General features: G+C 43.6%; 1 protein-coding gene across 1 annotated transcript in view; it reads left to right on the top strand.

Moving 5' to 3' along the window:
- Nucleotides 1-13328: 13328 nt before the first annotated feature.
- LOC126274625 (superoxide dismutase [Cu-Zn]-like) overlaps nt 13329-21252 on the top strand; it is a 330804-nt gene continuing 322880 nt past the window's right edge. The window contains exon 1 of the mRNA XM_049977129.1: nt 13329-13431. The gene's annotated coding sequence lies outside the window, so the exon portion shown is untranslated. The remainder of the gene's footprint in view (nt 13432-21252) is intronic.

The following is a 21252-nucleotide window of genomic DNA, read 5'->3' on the forward strand; positions in this document are numbered from 1 at the left end:
GCAGTAGGTACTGGGAGATGAAGAAGCTTGCACAGGATAGAGTAGCACGGAGAGCTGTATCAAACCAGTCTCAGGACTGAAGACCACAACAACAACATATACGAAATGTACGTTTGATGCAGTAGAATCGCTCTGCTGTCGGCCTCAAGTGCCTATTGTCTCAATTTGCGCAGTAGTGCCTTCACGGAGCGTGTTCGAAATAACTGCATGGTGATGGAGCCTACCTCTAACAAATGTTATAGTACCCCTCTAAATTGCTTCAATCCAACCTGGTGGGAATCGCAAACACTTTAGCATTACTCAAGAATAGGTCGTACAAGCATTCTATGCGCCATCTCTTTTGGGATGAGCTGCTCTTTCTCAAAATTCTCCCAATAAAACAAAGTCGAGCTTTCGCCTTCCCCACTACCAAAGTGACGTCCCCACTGCATTTCATATTACTTTGCAATGTTACGCCTAAACATTTAATCAAAATGATTCTGTCAAGCTGCACCGTACTAATGATGTATTTGAACATTACACGATTGTTTTGCCTACTCATACGCATTAACATCTAATTAACTTACATTTTTCTACATTTAGAGCTAGCTTCCATTCATCACACCAACCAGAAATTTTGTGTAAGTCATAGTGTATATTCTTACAGTGAGTCAACATCTTCCCATACACCACAACATCAGCAAACAGCTGTAAATTGCTGCTCGCACTCTCTGTCAGGTCATTTACGTATACAGAGAATGGGAGCGGTACTATCACACTTCCTTGGGGCCTTCATGACAATACCATTATGGAGCGAGGTGGCGTAGTGGTTAGCATACTGGACTCGCAGTCGGGAGGACGACGGTTCAATCCCGCGTCCGGCCATTCTGATTTAGGTTTTCCGTAGTTTCCTTAAATCGCTTCAGTCAAATGACAGGATGGTTCCTTTGAAAGGGCACGGCCGACTGAAGGCTGAGACCGGTGACCTCGCTGTTTGGTCTCTTCCAGCAAATCAACCAACCAACCAACAACTCACAACAACTCAATAGTACTCTTGTCTCCTATGAACACTCACCGTCGGCGACCACTCACTGGGTTCCCGTACTTAAAGTCTCCGAGCCACAGTTTTCAGAAATTCCGTCAGCCCCCATAGGAATAGAGGATGTTCTCAGAACCCTAAGTGACAGACGTCATTGGTACTGACTTCAGAAACAACTTGCTCCCTCGATAGCCGCAAGCAAGGCCTCCTCCAAATCTCGGATGAGACCCCTCGACCGACACACCGAGTGCACATTAGAATTCTTTCCGGCCTTGGACATTATTTCCCTGATGGTCTCAATAACGTGCCTAGCATTGGAGTTCTCGATAGTAAACCTGCCCCCATCCCCCGTGTGCCTGCTCGGACCCAGCTGAAGGAGAGGCCACCTTATAGGGTGAATGGGCGAAGCCAGATTGTTTGCGTCCACACTGACTCTCCGGCGCCAGCGACGCTACTGCGTAACAACCCGCCACTCCGTCTGCAGTGAGCGCGGATCCCTCGCGTCGGGTATGCGGGAAAGTGCCTTGACAGTAGGGCCCATGGGCGAAACAAGCGCCACGTGAGGTGTTCCAAGCGGCCGTCACACACCGTGCCTGTAGATGGATGACTTGCAATAAACAGAGAAACATAATAAAACTGGAAAGGACCGCATATGACAGCAACGTTGTTGATACTGAATACAAAAATCCTCCCGTTAAGGAGAAGACGGTTATAGCGACAATCTCTTTTAAACTGGAAAAAATAATGTTTCATCTAATTGGCAAATGAGAATGCAGTTAAAATCTACTGCAGCACTAGGTGACCGTTATATAATTTCAGATCGTGCTAATGATGCAATTGCGTAACTATTTTGTACAACTTTGGAGTACTTATTGATTCTGATTCATTCTATGATAGAAAAACAAAATAAGCAAGAAGAAACAATTTGTTCGAGCAGATCTGCACAGTAAACCTGATTAACGACCACTACAAGATCTCTATTAGGATGCACGGAAAGACGACACTTTCTGTTAGATCTAGCTCGTTTAAGAAGATTCTTCCCTGATTGAAGAGCCTTGATCAGTCCACATTGAGCATATAGGACCTACACCTGGAACTTCTAAATATTTTGTCACTTCTATTACTTCTTATCTGTCTGGTTGTGGTCTTTCACTCAAAAAATAGGTTATAAGATGTGTTGGCACAGTAGCTAAGACAGGTTGAAAATCGATCTGATTCGCCAAATCGAAGTACATTTGGGGAAACCATTGTAATAGGCGGTATGCTTTCTCCATTTTAATGAGCTGGCATTCCATTATTTGTTTCATTAGCTGAACAGCGAATAAACATCAACAGGTCCGGAAACGTTGAGGGGGCCAATCGGTGAAAAGCTAAGTGACTAGTGATGGGCTTCAATAATATTGCTTGTCAGATGTCTTAAATAGACGGAAATTTAAATAGTAAGTACCAACAATATCTACTCGATATTTCCGTGGCAAACGAATTGGGGAGCTGCCGAGAGAATTTGTTTGTACAAGAGATCATGGTCCCAGGTGTAGCAGCAAATATTACTCTCAAATTGTACTTGGGAGATTAAAGTCCCGCATCCCGCCTTCAAGACGTAGACTGCCAAAAAAATATTCAGCACCATCAATGGCTAAGATCAATAGCACCAGAGTGTAATATGTGCACACTGAGGGGATGTAGTGTTGGTGATTCATTTCTCATAGTCATCGGCTATTACACGGCGCTCAAGATGCCTGTCTGTGAGCCCTTTGTTTTGATTCTGCAGACAGTAATTCTACCGGGTTTAGAGGATGAACAGTGTTTGCAAAATTCATTTTAGTGCACAACCATGGCCCTCCGACGAGTAAATACTCCCGCTGAACAATTTCAGCCATTTGAACGGGTCACACTGCGAGCCGCGCGGGAAGCTGTATGGATGTATCGACGAATCGCTGTCCTGTCGTGTCACAGTTTTCAGCAGTGGTCTGTGGAACATTCATACACATATAGACCAGGTTCTGGGTGCCCACGCCTGCACGTCAACGTCGATACATTATAAGAACAGCGGTGTCTGACCAAACATAATGCAGGGCAGAAATCCGGCCACATGCCGCTCCTGCTGTGATTCCAAGGGTCATTTTGAATTGCCTGCTTGCACCATGACAAAGATCACTTATAACTCTGTCCAGGCTACCACTGGCAAGTGACATAACAATGCTGCCAAGCAGGTTACTCTGGTGCCGTGAAAGAGCCGACTTGAGACTGGAATGGCGTTCTGTCACTTTCAGTGATGAGATTAGGTTCTGTCTGTATGCGACTGATGGAAGTAGACGTATACAGCGTATGTAAATCGTCACATTCCTATGTTGGATATTTATCTCCGAAAATGAATAAGTAATTCCTCAGGCAAAGCCAAAGTTGCAATTGTCTTACAGCTTGTTTTTGCGCAGATTGCGCACCAGTTCTTCTTTGACAGAAAATGTGTATTCCATATTAACATAAATGAACGATTGAACTATCGCTGAAAAGTACTCTTTGTTTAGTCTTGCACACTGCAAATGGTTCAAATGGATCTGAGCACTATGGGACTCAACTGATGAGGTCATAAGTCCCCTAGAACATAGAACTACTTAAACCTAACTAACCTAAGGACAACACACACATCCATGCCCGAGGCAGGGTTCAAACCTGCGACCGTAGCGGTCGCGCGGTTCCAGACTGTAGCGCCAGAACCGCTCGGCCACCAGCGGCCGGCTGCACACTGCACTTACACGCCACGACGCATGGCAACAGGAATATTATTGTTCAGCAATGCTACACCATTTCTAATGCCATGTGTTTGTTGCTCGTTTCTGTCAGCATTGTTATTTAAATAGCATTGATTGACTTTCCCATCTTCTATAATAACACACTGTTTCAAGCCAATTCAAAGTATACGACTAAAAATTACTCCTTTTTTTAAAAAAAGGTTTCTTTAAAAACGAAAAATTTTAGCACTGCTGCTATGCCTTCTTGGTATCTCGTTTTTTACTTAGTTATTAGTAAAAAATCTGCTATAACCGAGACCAAACAAATACCGAAAAATACCGGTTATTCAGAACTAAAATACCAGCAACTGTTTAAACCGGTGGATTTTTCCTATCCCTATCTAGGCGCCAGTCATTGGTGTATCGAACCCATGGCAGCCGACCACCGATCAGTGACGTAGAAACTTGCTGCCAGATTAAAACTGTGTGCCGGGCGAGGTCTCTGACCTGCGACGTTTGCCTTTCGCTGACAAATGCTCTACCGACTGAGCTATCCAAGTACGGCACCCTCCCGCACCGTAACAGCCTTATTTCCGCCAGTCTCCTACGTTCCAGACTTCACAGAAGTTCCTCTCCGAAGCCTTGAATTTTTTGTGCAGTTCTCTGCATCACCTTTTTTCTGCTTGTACTACTCAAAGACAGAAAATATGTAACTACTAAACGTCAAAGTTGGTTCCTCGGATTTTCTCTTTTTCCAAAGGCTTTCTCAATTAGATGAGTTCAGCATAGGCATCCCTACCATAGGAGCAAAGCCACCACAATTTTCATTGAACTTACAGCAGATGGGTGCTGACTGCCTAAAGATGACACATAGACCTCGCAATCACAACACTGGCAGTTGCCTGCAGGTCCTCGGAGACATTTTCTAGGGTACATAGTGAAACGGCCGTCACAGATGGTTCCGTAGATGTTCGGTACGAAGCACAAGGCTCATGTATAGCACCAGAGAAGTGCGCAGCTTTTCATTCCCACTCACATCCTCTCCTCGTTGCCATCCGTATCCTCACTTCACCCGTTCCATACATTTCTGTCTGCCAGCGATTGACATACGTTCAACGAATAGTACACATCCATACTCCCGAATGCTGCTGAGCAAGTTTTCTAGGATTAAAAGAATGGTTTTCTAATGTTTACGTATTTCTATACTCAACGGTTGCTATGAACTGTTTGCTGGAGAATAAGTATCACTCATAAAGGTTTCTTATTGTTTCATTCACAGATGTCGTCTGTAAAGACTGATTGCTTGTACACCTCTTTGCAAACTATTATTACAGTCATCTTATTTTCATCCGCTCTATGGGGTTGCTGCATAGGAGCAATCAAAATATTCATACTTCAGCAGCTAAAATTGGTTCTTAGAAACCAACCACGTTTTTTGAGACGTTTGGCGTATTTATTAACTTGTCAGTTAAGAGTTTTCAGGATTTATATTACATCCTGTTCTCATTCAAGGCGTCACCATCCTTGTTTTAGTACTATCGATGTAACGCAGTATGAAGCCCACTAACCTGAGCTGTATTCCAGCATAGAACAAGCAAGTGTTTTTCGACGGATCGCTCTTGTGGGAAAAAAATCAATTACTAAAGTGTTCTAGCAATCAACTGAATCCTCACATTTGTTTTGCTTGCAGATTAGCTTATGTAGTAGTACAACTCCTGTTTTAGCACACTGTTATTTCCTGGTACTTATATTATGTGACTAACTCATACATCCTGCTTTCAGACTACATTACTACTTTACATTTATTTGTCTTTGCGTTCATCCATATCTAGATTTTCCGTGGCTTCCTAATTCGCTTAGCCGGCCGCTGGTGGCCGAGCGGTTCTGGCGCTACAGTCTGGAACCGCGCGACCGCTACGATCGCAGGTTCGAATCCTGCCTCGGGCATGGATGTGTGTGTTGTCCTTAGGTCAGTTAGGTTTAAGTAGTTCTAAGTTCTAGGGGACTTATGACCTCAGCAGTTGAGTCCCATAGTGCTCAGAGCCATTTGAACCATTTGAACCTAATTCTCTTAAGACAAATTACGGGATCGTTCCTTCGCCAAGAACGTGGCCGAGTTCCCTACCCTTGCCCATTCCGAGCTTGTGCTCCGACTGATTACACTCTGCGTCCAGCACACGTATGGAGCGGAGGAAACCAGTAATACCATGCTTGCAATCGCAAGAAAGGTTTAGTTCTCATCTCGCATTCTGCTGAAAAAAATAATCCTTTGAAGAAAATCAAGACACTGACATAGAACATTCACTCTACAAAGTAATGAGTGGACACGAAAGGCGCCACCAGGAAGAGTACATGGTTCAGTACTTGGGCTACACATATTTACGCCAGCTATTGTTTCCAGTCCAGAAGCACCCATCAGAATGAGAATAAAAAGAAATCACTTTTCGAGAACGTAGAAGCTGCAAGGGTCTTACAAATTGTTTTTTTTTTTTTTTACAGATTCCGCTATAATTTGTCTTTGACAGTAGACAAGTCTTCGGTATTAGAGTAAACGAAAGTTACTATTTACACTATTGTTTCCGAGAACATGGGCTACCATTTGTGCGTCATCCCAAACAGAACATCGTTCCACACCTTCTTGTTGCGTAACTTCATGCCTTAAAATTTAGATTACCATAGGGCCAACTATAAATAACTTTTAGGTTGGCGAGCACCAAACTAGTACAAATTACTCTTCTAATAACTCTTGCTTCTTTAGTCTGGACTACTTTAGTAGATTACTTCTGTAGTAATACACTCCTTTAGTAACTGTTAGAGAGCTCAACTGCTATTTTCTTCTTTAGTTGTAACTAAAGTAGTAATTCCTTTTTACTAAAGAAGTAAGCCACTTCTGCGCACTGCTGGCACATGCATTACGTTCCACCTCAGAAAATTATCGGCAGATATTATTGCATCACTTTTTGCGTAATTTATTTCATCGCTATAATTTGAGAAGCTAGAATGCATTATTAAATTGAATTACTAAATTTGGAAGATCTAAATGCTATTATACTAATTAATGATAGTATCTGCGTTTATGAAAAATAAACGTGCTATTAATGAATGAATCTATTGTTAACCCCCCAACAACAGCTAGCGACGTCCATTGTTCTGGTGACACGTATTAATTTAAGCGCCAGTTTGAGGTACGAGTTAGCAGAAACATGGAAGTAGCCAATAAATGTTCAAAAAACATACCAGAAAATGAGAAAGAGCGGCTGCTGAAATAATGAAAAGTGCATAACTACTGTTGAATCTAAAAAGCACGCTGTCAACATGCTAAATAGTAAAATTATATTTGGGAAAAAAATAAACGCTGAATACAATGCAGGAGCTCTTACACAAGGATTACAAGAGAAGTGCAAAGTAATTTGGGAGGACATGAAAGTGAAAGAAGAAAATGAAAGCAAAACGTAATCGAGAACAATTTCAAACTGGCGGTGAAGTAGGTGAGGCGAATATCGACGATATAAGCGAAATGGTTGTTGATATGATCCCACAAGTCTTCGAGGGGATAGCTGGACTTAACGACAATGACACGTCTGATGGTAATGTGGTACTTTCAAGCAACTTCGATGATTATAACTGCTCCGAAGGTAGCAATAAAACTACTGAAGGTGGAACTTTATCCCATAGTCATGAACCTTGGCCTGATTTCTCTGATGGGGGCTTATCAAAAAAAGCGCAAAGCAAAAGAGAGAGAGAACATGCGGTCGAAGTGAAGAACCGAGAGTAGCTGAAAACAACAGTCGAGTTTCTTTCCTTTAAATGCGTTTAATACGAGAGGAATACAGCGCAAAAATGTTATTAATGGAAAGACAAAGAGAAGCCATGGAAGAAGAGCAAACCTTAAAATTGAAATTATGAATAAGCTCAAGAACGTAATGGTGCAAAGTTCAGGTTCCAGTTCTTCAACCAATGTGCTCGAGAAATTCGGGATTTTGTGAATGAATAAAAAAATATTCATCTTTTATTTCCTTGATATTTTTGCAAATGGTTAATATGTTCCGGTTTCTTGTATGGTGTAAGATTTGTGTTTTTCATTTCAGCATCGGTACTAATTTTTGTTAATACCACATTCTAATATTTACCTGAATTGGAAATATTATAAATTAAGTCTTTTTTATCAGAAATAATCAGAACATGTATGATTTTGTATAGTCAATTAAAAAATAAAATGAGAATGTTAATCCCCCAGTAAAAAAATAAAAAAGAAAAGTCATAACTAAAAAATTACACATAAATAAAATGTGTAATTTTTCACTGCAGTAGTGACAATCCGGTGGCTTATTTATTTATTTAAGAATGAAAAGTCTTTACACTAACTTCTGATTTTACGAGCAAACTAGGTACAATTTTAATTAAAGTACTTAAGTATAACAGACCTTCTGACACCTTGGCCTGCAGCATCTGCTTCTGGCTGAAATGCATATTGTTCGATGTCATTGACCTCCACATCATCAGGGTGATACACATTTCTAGCTTCTATTCCAAAGTTGTATAGAACTGCAGCAGCCACAATAACATTCCCACACTTGTTTGGTTTAAATCGCATTGTTTTTATGAAAATTTGGAAACGTCTCTTCCAAACTCCGAACTCTCGCTCTGTTACACATCTGGTAGCAATATGGGCTCTATTGTAGCACCATTCGGCTCTTGTATGGGTTCGGAACAGAGGCGTCACTAGATGTTTGGAGAGAGCCTATCCACTATCTCCAACAAGCATCATATCGTCCATTTTCAAATTCTGCAGCAGCTCTACTGTTGTCCCAAATGCATGCATCATGCGTGGAACCCGGCCAACGGCTTACCACGTTCAGTACTTTCATATTGGCATCACAGATGATTTGTGTATTGATAGAAAATAAATTCTTACGATTTCTTTATATTTCTGCTTGTGCTATGTAGACAATCTATGGCCCCTATGACATTTGGGAATCCACCAGTTCAGTAAATTCCCTTTTGTTCATTGATATATTTTCTTGGCTCTGTGGCATGAGTTCTTACAGTGGCTTTAAGGCAATTAAACTGTTTATCACACAGTTAAAAGCTCTTCCAGCAGTAGTAAAATGGATATTAATGAGATCCCCTGCTACGATTTGATAAGTACGTGTGCGAAAGATTCACTGTCCACAAAGAAGTTGCAACCTCGGAAGCAAAGCACAGTTCCTGTCAGAATTATGCTGCAGTAACGGCTCCAGCATACCAAGCATTATTCCCTACGAAACCCAAACCGCTCTTTGAAATCACTGTCGCTATACATCACAAATGGGTATCTTCTCTCCATTACAACCCTCATTCTTGGGATGTTCCCCTCTCCCTCCATCCCGATATCTTCTTCGTAGTCCAGGTAATCCACAGAATTCTACACTTAAAACGAAGAACTCAATGATCGCACCTTATTCTCTTACTTTACTCCTAGTACTACCTAAGACTAATTTTGGCCTTATTAACGTAGTTGCGTACTCTGCAATGGTGCTCTTTACCAGTAATAAAGTAAATAACTTTACTTGGGAAGTAAATGAAAAATATAATCATAGAGTAATTTACTCTTTGAGTTCAGTACCATCGACTGGAAATCGCCGATTTCCTTCTCTATAAGTAACTTATTATTTTAATTTCACTTAATCCTGGTTGATGCTTGCTAACCTTCCTGTTTAAGCCAAGTATGGTTTCACTGGAATCTCAGAGATACACAAGTAATGAGGTTACGTATGTGGTGTTTTCGACCAGTAAAAATTATGTTAACCAGTTGAAGCTTAACGAACTATCAGGCTGTAAAGAGACTGACCAACACTCTTAATATGATAAATAGGAAAGAAGGAAAGAATCTCACATACAACTGCGTTATATGTACGGCATATGTGGCATGAACACTACAAGTTATAATATCTATACGAGGGCTGTCGACAACGAATGCAATTTTTTTTAAGCACATTGATTTTATTCTGGATTCGAATACACGGTATTACTGTATTCTCCACTCTTTTGGCTACAAAATCATATTTTTCAACATAATCTCCTTTCAGTGCGACGGCCTTACACCACCCTTGTATTGTATTGTATGTTAATCGGGTGAAATGACGGAGAGGCTCCGTTCCCGCCGCAGCCGCAGTGGTCCACCCCACGACGACTACCACAGTCGACTTCACCCCTCCGCCGTCCCACACCAAACCGCTCTTCCAGGATTATTGTGAGGTTCGGCTCCCGATGGACCCCCCCCCCTCCCCTCCCCAAGGGAACGTCTCACACCAAACAAGTGTAACCCCTATGTTTGCGTGTTAGAGTAATGGTGATGTACGCGTACGTAGAGAACTTGTTTGCGCAGCAATTGCTGACATAGTGTAGCTGAGGCGGAATACGGGGAACCAGCCCGCATTCGCCGAGGCAGATGGAAAACCACCTAAAAACCATCTACAGACTGGCCGGCTCACCAGACCTCGACCCAAGTCCGTCGGGCGGATTCGTGTCGGGGACCAGGCGCTCCTTTCCGCCCGGAAAGCCGTGCGTTAGACCGAACGGCTAACCGGGCGGGCTGCAGCACCCTTACTCGAACGGTCTTTATGCTGGGAAGACACCACTATACTAGCCGACGTTGGAGCCCTCTTGCTGCGTGAGTAAGCCCCCCATCATCAATGTGCCGCTTTCCGCGGAGTGCATCCTTCATTGGCCAAATAGATGTAACTTGCGAGATCGGGGCTGTAGGGAGACAGGACAAACTTGCGAGAAATTGTTGCGGTGATGGTAGACGCCGCGCCAAGCGACCCGCGGTGCTTTCGTTCACTGTCAGATTTCCGTAGATTTTAAGCAAGCGCCTACGAATATTGGCGATGCTCTGCTTTCCACCAAAAGATACTAAGTGACAGCTTTCTCCGTCGAACGCATCTCCGTTACTAAAACCATTTTGAAGGCTACGTATAGAGCTGCCATCTATTGGAACTTCATGAAACTGCAGGAGCTGAATACTGCACTACGTCTCACAACAAATTTTTCATTTTTTCAACCGAAATTGTTCGAGACAAGAAGGTGTTTCAATACTTATTGAACACCCCTCGCGTTTTACTTGTTCACTGTATTGGTCGCCAGTTGCAGTACTATCTTCATATACCACGTTGTGTTGGCGCACTCTCCATGATCTCTGCTATGAGACAACACACATACTGATTAAATACACTGAGGAGCCAAACTGCGACGTTGTATGCCGTCTGGTGGCGTTTTGGGCCCATAACGCAGGAACAAAAATATATGTGGAACTGACACGGACGGGTATCACTCTAGTGAATGGGGAAATCCATTGAAATATCGGACTTTGACAAAGAGCAGATTAGTATTACACGGAACCTGTGAACGGGTATGTCGAAAACGGCGAAACTGGTCGAATGTTCACGTGCTACTGTGGTGAGCATCTACAGAGAGATGATGATGATGATGTTTGGTTTGTGGAGGGCTCAACCGCGCGGTTATTAGCGTCCGTACAAAGTCCCAATTTTTACTTAGTCCAGTTTCTTCGTAACCCAATCTAGCTACTGTCAGGAAAGATGACGATGATGATGATGATGATGAAATGGTGAGGACAACACAAACACCCAGACCTCAGGATCTACGGAGAGAGGTAGGACAGTGAAACTACCATTAGGCGCTAAGTGGTTGTACCATTCTACGCAGAAGGTGGGGTTCGGAGCTTGTCTGCTCTGTAAAGTAGGACGTATGGTAATCTGTGGCATCTCTGCCGAAAGAGCACAATGCTGGTGTACGCACATGAGTTTCGGAGCGCACCGCTCATCGTACGTTGTTGAACATGGAGCTGCCATGGAAGGAAGGGAACATGGAGCTCCAGACCACCCCTAAGTGTTCACATATTGACGCAACGACCTCGTCAATTGCAACTGCAGGGGCATGGGACCACCGGGTTCGAACTTACACGAATGGAAAAAAGGCGGCTCTTCGGGTGAATCACATTTTTGCTACACTAGACCGATGTCTAGTGAATGGCGTCTCGATAAGTGGAGCGCGCCATGGACGTAGGCTGGTGGGAGCAGTGTTATTGTATGGGAGACATTCTCCTCTGCTTGAATGGGGCTTGTATTAATTGAAGACACGCTGACAGCTGCCAACCACCAGCATCCCTTCATGCTTGATGTCTTACCCGACGGCGATATCGTGTGGTCATAATTGTCCGTGTCTCGGAGCCAGAATCGCGCCACAGGGGTTTGAGTAGCATTATAATGAATTCACGTTGATGTCTCGGCGACCAAATTCACTTAATGTAAATCTCACGGAAACCATCCAGGTCGCTGTCGGGCAACATGATCGCGTACGCAAATCAGCGACCCGTTATTAACGCGAGTTACGTGACCCGTGTGTAGACACCTATTGTCACATACCTCCGAAAACCTACCAACAAACTGTCGGATCCTCATACTCAGAGTTGGTGATGTATTTCGTTCCAAAAACGGACACACAAGCTATTAAGCAGGTGACCATACTGTTTTGACTCACCGGTGTATATTGGTTACTAAGCTTTAACAATCAGCTTTGTGAACTTCGTTCTAATTGATTTCATATGAACGGTATGTCAAATTATTCCATCTATACATTGACGTGAATGCTGTCACCCAAAATTTTATGATGATACGTTAAGCTGTTGTGGCAACCACACTAATAAAGACCTTTCCAAGACCTGAAGACGGCTCGTCTGAAGCTGAAACTATTAATCAAACAAAATTAGTTGCCGATATTGACTTCAAGGATTTGTAATATTCAATATTTGAAAAAAATGCGATAAATCGCTCGTCTCCAAGGTTGACAATGTCAACAAACATGAAAATTATGGTAATAATTATTTAAAGCTTAACAAAATGTTAGTCTGTGCAAAGACTGGAAAACTTTCTTAATATGACCAATGTGAAGGAAGGAAGGGAGTTTAATTTCCCTTGAAAGTGCCACACACATTCCGCTTTATTTGTGAATGTCAGATTCCAACAAAGCAGTATGTGCCACGAACAGTAAAAGTTATACTAGTTATACAATCGTTCCCGAGGACATTGGATTTTACTTCTGCTTCTTTCCAAGCAGGAGTCCATTCAACTATATGTTATACTTTAATCTCCTTTTCCGTTAAGAATAAAATGGTGCAGTCCGCTTACAAAAATTTTCTAATGCAGACCTGGATAGCTATCTCACAGGAATGTAATTTCTTTCATAGAAGGCGGTGTAGTGCAGACACTAAATCCTTTAGAAAGTGTAGAAGCACCCGTTCCACCGCACTTAGAATATCGTGAGGGGAGCGAGCTTTGAGTTTCACATTTAACATTGCAGCGAGGAAGGCTTACGACTTAAAGCCATTACGAAAACTGAGCTACTTGGAAGCTCGCTGTACGTCTTCTGGTCTCGTTAGCACGGAGAACGAGATTCCCTCCCCGGCAGCACTCAGAGCCGCGCCGCGGGTTCCGCATCGTAAACCGACTGCAGGCAGTTCGCGGACCCGCCGCGGGGCAGCGCTGGCAGGAGGTGACGTCAGCCGGCGTGCGGGCGGCCGGTGCGCGCCGTGCCGCGTGCTCTCAGAGCTTCTCTGGCGGGCGTTCAGATTGTGCGTTCTCGGCGACTGCGACTTCGCTGTCAGCACAGCCCACCTCCCTCACGGTGAGTGCCGCGCCAAGCTCGCGTTAACGCATCCGCGGTGGATCCTCTCCTCCACACAGCTCCCACTGTTTTCTGTCTCTGACTACTAACTTCTTAGTTAGGCAGGTGCTTTCATGCCTCCTATACATGATGCATTCCTTCGTGGAGGTTACGGTTCAAATTTCAGTCTGCGTGGATATGAAATGGTAGCTCACGTCCACAAAGATAGAAAAAGGAATTGGTTGTTGCGTCGCTGAAGGAATCATTCCGGCGTGATAGTATTGAATCGTTCACGAATGATATGAAATTCAATTCTGTTCGTCTCCGTTATTGATACCATGACTTTACTTCACCGCCCTGTCTTTCGGAAGTTCACTTCTGCCTCCAAAAGGAATTTTGCTAACTACGTTGCCTCCCATACGACCTCAAGTTCAACATAGTGCTTATGGCAGTATTATTAAATAGCGTCTACTGCAAATGAAATCGTGGATGGACAAACAGATTCTCGTGCTTCGATTACTTATTGAGATCTAATACCATCGTCTGCGTAGTTTTACACTACGCACTGTATCCGCTGCTAAACAATACTTATTTTATTTTGGATATTTCTTCTGGCCACACACAGTATCAATAAAATCATAAAATTTCCTTCTCTCCTTTCCAGTTATATAGGAAACATCGTGCTTACATTGCTTAGCTTCCTTCAACAGGCTTCTGATCCCCACCACCTGTTGTATTTGTTTTGCTTTTCTCTCTTCAAATAGACATTTATTTCTGGGTCACACTTGCCGAAACGCCTGCATTTTACAGGTAAATCTCTGCTATAGTTAATGTAATTTATAGACGTCGCTAAAATGAGTACATGCTACACGATAAATTACTTGTAATAGTGCACCTTGCTATAAATTCGGTACTTAAATTGTAAACGTAATTTCAAGTTACATTTGTAATCAGTGTAGTGATTGACACAAGTGTAACAGAACCATCCTCTCTCCCTCGTCCGCAATCAAAGAAAAATGCGCTTTCCTATTCCCCTCTGCAAATGATTCACGAGAAGAACGACTGTGGGTCGCTAGGATATATGTCGCAGTTATTCTCGTTTTTCCGCCACGTGACTCCGGGAAATGTATTTAGATAGTACTGAAGTGCTTCGTCGGGCATCTCGAGAAGACTGCTGTCTAAACTTTTCAAGGAAAAAGCTTCCGTGCTACATAACGTCTTTGTACCACTCAGCATTACTTGATTACCATTATATCACTGGCCATGCCTGGGATCTATGATTCCAAACAGTCCACATGAGGGTTTTGTGGGGTGTTATTTGTTGACAACGTGCCTTAGTTTGTCTTCATTTAGATAGCTGCTGTAAAAAAAATTCCATCCATCGTCCCCGTAGGGCAGCTAAACCATACACACAGAGTTCATCACGAGTCCAAACCAGCCATCGAAATAGAGTGTTATAATGGTAAATGTACATGATTCCAGCACTTGAGCAATGTCCTTCTCCTCTTTTATGTCGTTCAACAATGATCTGCGTCGGAGTGAGTGATTGCCCCCGGTTTTGCGTCTCATATTAAATGTAGGCAAAAACAACTGTTTCCTCGCTCTTTACTAACAGGGAACTCGATTCTCTTCTGAATATTTAGGGATAAGAATTCACTGCAACCGAGAAATAATTATCTTTCTCTAGGCAACTATGTAATAGAAAAAGTTATGAATAAAAATATTCATGGTAAATAAGAAATTTTGCTGCCAAGATCGTGTTTTGAAAATTTTTTATTACGTCACTGACCGGTTTGGACAGAGTGTGTCATCTTGGGATCTTCTGAAAATAATATTACTGTGCACGAATCGCATAACGAGAGCACACTGCCGTTATGGTTTTGCGCTTTATGCACAGTAACATTATTTCCAGGCGATCCGAAGATGACTACTAGACTCTGTCGAAACTGGCCAGTGAGGACATAAAAATATTTCAGCAAGCGATTTTGGCAGCAAAATTCTTGTTTATTGCCAAACGTCAGATTGCGCCCAGCAGCATATTCAGCAGATATAAAAATATGCATACCATCCCCATGAAATCGCTGATCAAGTTGCCATCAGGCCATCGAGATTAAGATGTTTCCGTAGTTTCGCCATTGCTGAGAAGTTTCCCTGAAAAAGACACGGCAGAGTTCCTTTCTTACCACCGGCCAGAGTGGCCGAGCGGGACTAGGCGCTTCAGTCTGGAACCGCACCACCGCTACGTCGCAGGTTCGAATCCAGCCTCGGGCACGGATGTGTGTGATGTCCTTTGGTTAGTTGGGATTAAGAAGTTCTAAGTGCTAGGGGACTGATGACCTCAGATGTTGTGTCCCATAGTGCTCAGAGCCATTTGAACCTTTTTTTTCGGCTCTAACATCCTCGTCGACGAGACGTTAAACCTAATTTTCCTTCGTTTATGACATCTAGAAGGGAATCTTCTGAAAGTATTACATTTTTCTGTAACATCGTCAGCTGCGAATAAACAAAATTTGTCTGCAAGCAGTTTTAATCTATGTGATCAACATCAGACAACGTAACAACTGTTATTGCGGGTTATGTGCTATCATTACTACTGTGGCGTCAATAACAAAAAGCAAATTATAAGAAGCCGTTAAGAGACCCGCCATCGAAACGGTAAAATACGTTTATACTCGCCTTTAATCCTACGACAATGTTCATTTTAATACTCCATTCTGTTCTATGCAACACGATCGCGTAGTTTCTATGTCGCCTTACGACGATCAGGTAGACTGAAACCGGTACCAATAAAGGTTTCTATATTAGGTGCTCATGGCGTTATTAAAAGATGACAGGACTGACAGTCAAAGTTACGCCCACCGTCTTACATTGGTGATAGCAACAGTCTCATAGTTTATCAAAGTACTGTCGGGCTTGTAGCTGCATCATAGGGTTAAAATGCCATGGCCTTAGTACTTCGAGGGAACTTCCGAGTGAAATTCCTCTATCTTTGGGTTTTATGCAACCCGCAACGCCTTCAAAAACAGTATGTAAGATTTGCATATTCTCTCGCTCGTTACGTGCAAACCACTAGTCTTATAGGAAAAATGAACCGGACCTTTCTGTAGAAAATTCAGCGTAGTTAAATTTTGTACTAGAATACGTTTTCGCTGAAGACCACGGTTTTCCGATTTTCCGGTTATTCAAGAAAAACTCGTTTGAAAGTCATTTTGATACTTTTTCATGAATAACACGAAAACAGTGGCCTACAGCGAAAACGTATCCCAGTACAAAATTTAACTACATTAATTTTTCTAAAAAACCGTCCTGTTCATTTTTTCCGGTAAGACTAATATAGTTTGCGGGTAATGAGCGAGGGGACACCAAAATCTTGCGCGTGGTTTTTGAAGGTGTTGCATGTTGCCTAAGACCCATTTGTTGGACATCTGAATCACCCTGTATAAGAGGGCTTAGCAGCAATCACTCAGCAGTCATTCGACTTGACAATGGGCAGGGTGTACTTGATCGAAAGCTCGTGGCATTTTAATCACTTGGCGTGGGTGGAAGCCCGAGAACATTTTATTCGATGTGACCTCCGCGGATCTCACACAACCTTTTTATTTTTAAAAGTGAATATCGGGCCGAAACGAGCCGTGACAGTTACGTGAATCCTGATCTAGACACTTTTGCTCATAAAATATACTGAAGTCTTCACGTATGGTGCGAGTCGTATTTCTACCGTGTTCCATCCTCGCCTGCCACGCCTAGCGACAGCAGAGTAGCCGTGTGGCGTGGTGCGGCGAGGCCCCTGTACGTCCTGTTCTTCGCCGGCGCGACAGGTTAGTTATCTCCGGCGGCAGGCGAGGCGAGACGAGGCCGGTGTGGGCCAGCCAGTACCCAGCGGGTGCTCAAATATTTCCCGACGAGGCGCCATTAGCACGGCTGGTGGCCTTTATATAAGCCCCGGCCGCTGCTGCCGCTCCGGCACAAAGGCCGGCAGAAGAGTGGTGCGGTGTGGCCGCCTCCAGGAAGAGGAGAGCTAGCTAGCTGGTCCGCCGCCGCCTGCTCTCCGGATAACGAATGCCGGCACCGCGGCTGGCGGCTGGCAGCTGGCTCCTCACTCTAATGAGAGCGCGCCCGCTGTCTTGGTCCGATGCAAATATGACAAAAGCGCCCCTTCCGGCCAGCTCGGCTCTGCTCTCGCTTGCCGCAGCCTGGGGCTTTGTTTGTATCCTTTCCTCCGCACCGGCTCGGCGGCAGCTTCCGCGGCTCTCTCGCACCGGATGCGACTTTCTGTGCGTGGCTCGTTCCCGTAATTCCTCATTTCCCCCCCTGAATATTTCGCGTCCGCACCCGCAAACCGCAACCCACGGTACGGTCTCTAGCGGACGGTACGTGGGGTAATGGTGAGGGCCTACCACCTTTTACGAGGCAAAAAAAAGTGTTGCCACGCCCTATGTACAAAATATGAGGCTAATATCCCTAACACCATTTTGCTGCAGTATCGCACAACAAAAAAGGGGTGCGCAAATTCCCGTTACAAACTTGTAGAGGGCCGTGACTACATAACATTTTGAATACTAAACGTACCGTTTCCGTTCTATGACGGTTTCAGTTCAGGAGTTTAAGTCATTTTCTTCTGCTTGAGGACTTAACTCATCCACTTCTGCTTGAGGATCTGAATTCGAAAGTAAACATAACGAAACATCCGTTTATCACTTAAGAACATTTGTTTGTATTAGCGCTTAAACATTATGCGTTTACATTATTCCAGAACAAAAAAGAAAACAGCATACTGTCCGTACAGAGCAGTATCGGTGGGTTACAACAACGGCTCGATGTGGCACCCACCAACGTTGTCACAGTCCTTGCACATACGAAACATTTCCTGGTAGCCGCTCTCCATCCCACCTCGTGTCTGTTCAATTTCTAGTGCACCGGCCAGAACTCTTGTCAGAAGGTCTTCCTCTTTCTGTACAAGGCTCTAGTAAATTAAGCTTTCTATACAACCCCGTAGTAGTCTACGTCATCCTGTCTATCCCATTTCATACCAGAACAAGCGCGTCTGAGACGTGTTTCTTTTCCTCAGCAGATGCGGTCGCTTTACACATCTCAATTGAAACCGTCATAGAACGGAAACGGTACGTCCCCTCTACAAGTCCTAGAAGCTCGTATCATGAATTTCCGAACAGCCTGTATTCTAAGTTGTGACCTTTCACAGTGTCAGAAATCGTTAAAGCACGAATTCTGATATTTATCAAATTTTGTGGAGGTGTTCATCACATTGAGGGTATTTATTGATTAAAATTTCATTTCATTTTGAACTGTTGCCCATCATCTGTGTGCGGTTTCACCTCCAAGGGCACGAAAACATTACTTTATTCGTTGTGGTATCGAAGCAATCTCTGAATTGTAAATTATAGATTGTAGCGATCAGTCGTCCTTTTTAAATTTTTCCGTGTAGATCCAAATTTCGGCTGGAAGTTAGCCATTCTCAATGCACTATTGTTTTCGCTCAATGCATGTAATGCCTGTTGATCGGGCTTCACCCACAGTTCATTGAATACTACTCATCTCTGATTGTCATCGTGAAGGATTTTTTGCCGTACGTGAAACACATATCGCGTCAGTTCATAGAGACTGATGGCTGGAGGCTGACGTGAAGGTCTTGTCGTCGCATCTCAGAGCTGTTCCGCCGGCGAAAAGCCAGGGGACCGGTCAGCTAATTCCAATCCCCAAGAAAGCAGGCGTTGACAGATGTGAAAATTACGGAACTATCAGTTTAATAAGTCATGGGTGCAAAATACTAACGAGAATTCTTTACAGACGAATGGAAAAACTAGTAGAAGCCGACCTCAGGGAAGATCAGTTTGGATTCCGTAGAAATATGGGAACGCGTGAGGCAATACTGACCCTACGACTTATCTTGGAAGCTAAATTAAGGATTGGCAAACCTACGTTTCTAGAATTTGTAGACTTAGAGAAAGATTTTGACAATCTTGACTGGAATACTCTCCTTCAAATTCTGAAGGTGGCAGGGCTAAAATACAGGGAGCGAAAGGCTATTTACTATTTGTATAGAAAGCACAAGGCCGTTAAGAGTCGAGGGACATGAATGAGAAGCAGTGGTTGGGAAGGGAGTGAGTCAAGGCTGTAGCCTATCCCCGATGTTATTCAATCTGTATATTGAGCAAGCAGTAAAGGAAACAAAAGAAAAATTCGGAGTAGGTATTAAAATCCATGGAGAAGAAATAAAAACTTTGAGGTTCGCCGATGACATTGTAATTCTGTCAGATAGCGTCTTGAAAGGAGGATATAAGATGAACATCAACAAAATCAAAACGAGGATCATGGAATGTAGTCGAATTAAGTCGGCTGATGCTGAGGGAATTAGATTAGGAAATGAGACACTTAAAGTAGTAACAGAGTTTTTCTATTTGGGGAACAAAATAACTGATGATGGTCGAATTAGAGAAGATATAAAATGTAGACTGGCAATGGCAAGGAAAGCGTTTCTGAAGAAGAGAAATTTGTTAACATCGAGTATAGATTTAAATGTCAGTCGTTTCTGAAAGTATTTGTATGGAGTGTAGCCATGTATGGAAATGAAACATGGACAATAAATAGTTTGGACAAGAAGAGAATAGAAGCTTTCGAAATGTGGTGCTACAGAAGAATGCTCAAGATTAGATGGGTAGATCACATAACTAATGAGGAAGTATTGAATAGGATTGGGGAGAAGAGAAGTTTGTGGCACAACTTGACCAGAAGAAGGGATCGGTTGGTAGGACTAGTTCTGAGGCATCAAGGGATCACCAATTTGCTATTGGAGGGCAGCGTGGAAGGTAAAAATCGTAGAGGGAGACCAAGAGATGAATACACTAAGCAGATTCAGAAGGGTGTAGGCTGCAGTAGGTACTTGGAGATGAAGAGGCTTTCACAGGATAGAGTAGCATGGAAAGCTGCATCAAACCAGTCTCAGGACTGAAGACGACAACAACAACAACAATATCAAAAGTAGTAGAGTGCCAGTTTGGCTGCATTAGGCCAAGGTGTTCGCGGTGGTACAGTTGCCAATTCTCTCATTGAAATATCCTCCGCAGAAAACAAACAGTGAAAGAAAACGTACTTAGTTCATACGCTGTATCTTGTGAACAACACGCGGGGGAATATTGACTGCGATTCCGTAGTGAGATGGCGAAGCCTGCGAATCGACATGTTTTTGCTAAGAGTGTAGCGAATCACCGTCCTTCGTCGGAGAACCCTCCCTCCTCACTCCACCCCCAAATCCCTCGCTTACCCGATCCCCAAAAACGACGATAGCATCTACGCTCATGGACACGGAGCGATGAATGCGAGCGATGCAGAGGATTTTCCCGACGCGCCTCAACGCTACTCGCAGTCGTCGAAAAACATGTGGAAGCGGCGAGAGGCGAGAGGCGGCGGCTCTGTACCGCCTGCAGAATGAGCAGTCTGCGAGCGCGGAAGAAGGGACGGGTCACCGTCTTTACAACCGGAGGCAAGAAGCGCGCCCTCGCAGACATCAGTGCTGTAGTTGCCTGGACGACCGTGGCGCCCACGGTCAGCACAGCGTCAACTTCTACGGCAGCTGAAACTCCCGCAGCCAGCCAATGTAATTCGTTGTTGGAGGAGTAGATGTCACTTGCCTAAAGATCCCTGCCTAAAAATGGAAATTTCCACATGTGACCGAATACTCAAAAAGGAAACATCAGTAACTCGCTCAATTAGAGGCCCGTATCGCTAACGTCGATTTGCAGTACGACTTTGGAACATATACTGTTTGGACATTACGAACTAGCTCGGACAAAACGATTCACTGACAGATACAGAAAATATCGTTCT

This window comes from Schistocerca gregaria, chromosome 1, assembly GCF_023897955.1.
Source record: "Schistocerca gregaria isolate iqSchGreg1 chromosome 1, iqSchGreg1.2, whole genome shotgun sequence".
Taxonomy (NCBI): domain Eukaryota; kingdom Metazoa; phylum Arthropoda; class Insecta; order Orthoptera; family Acrididae; genus Schistocerca; species Schistocerca gregaria.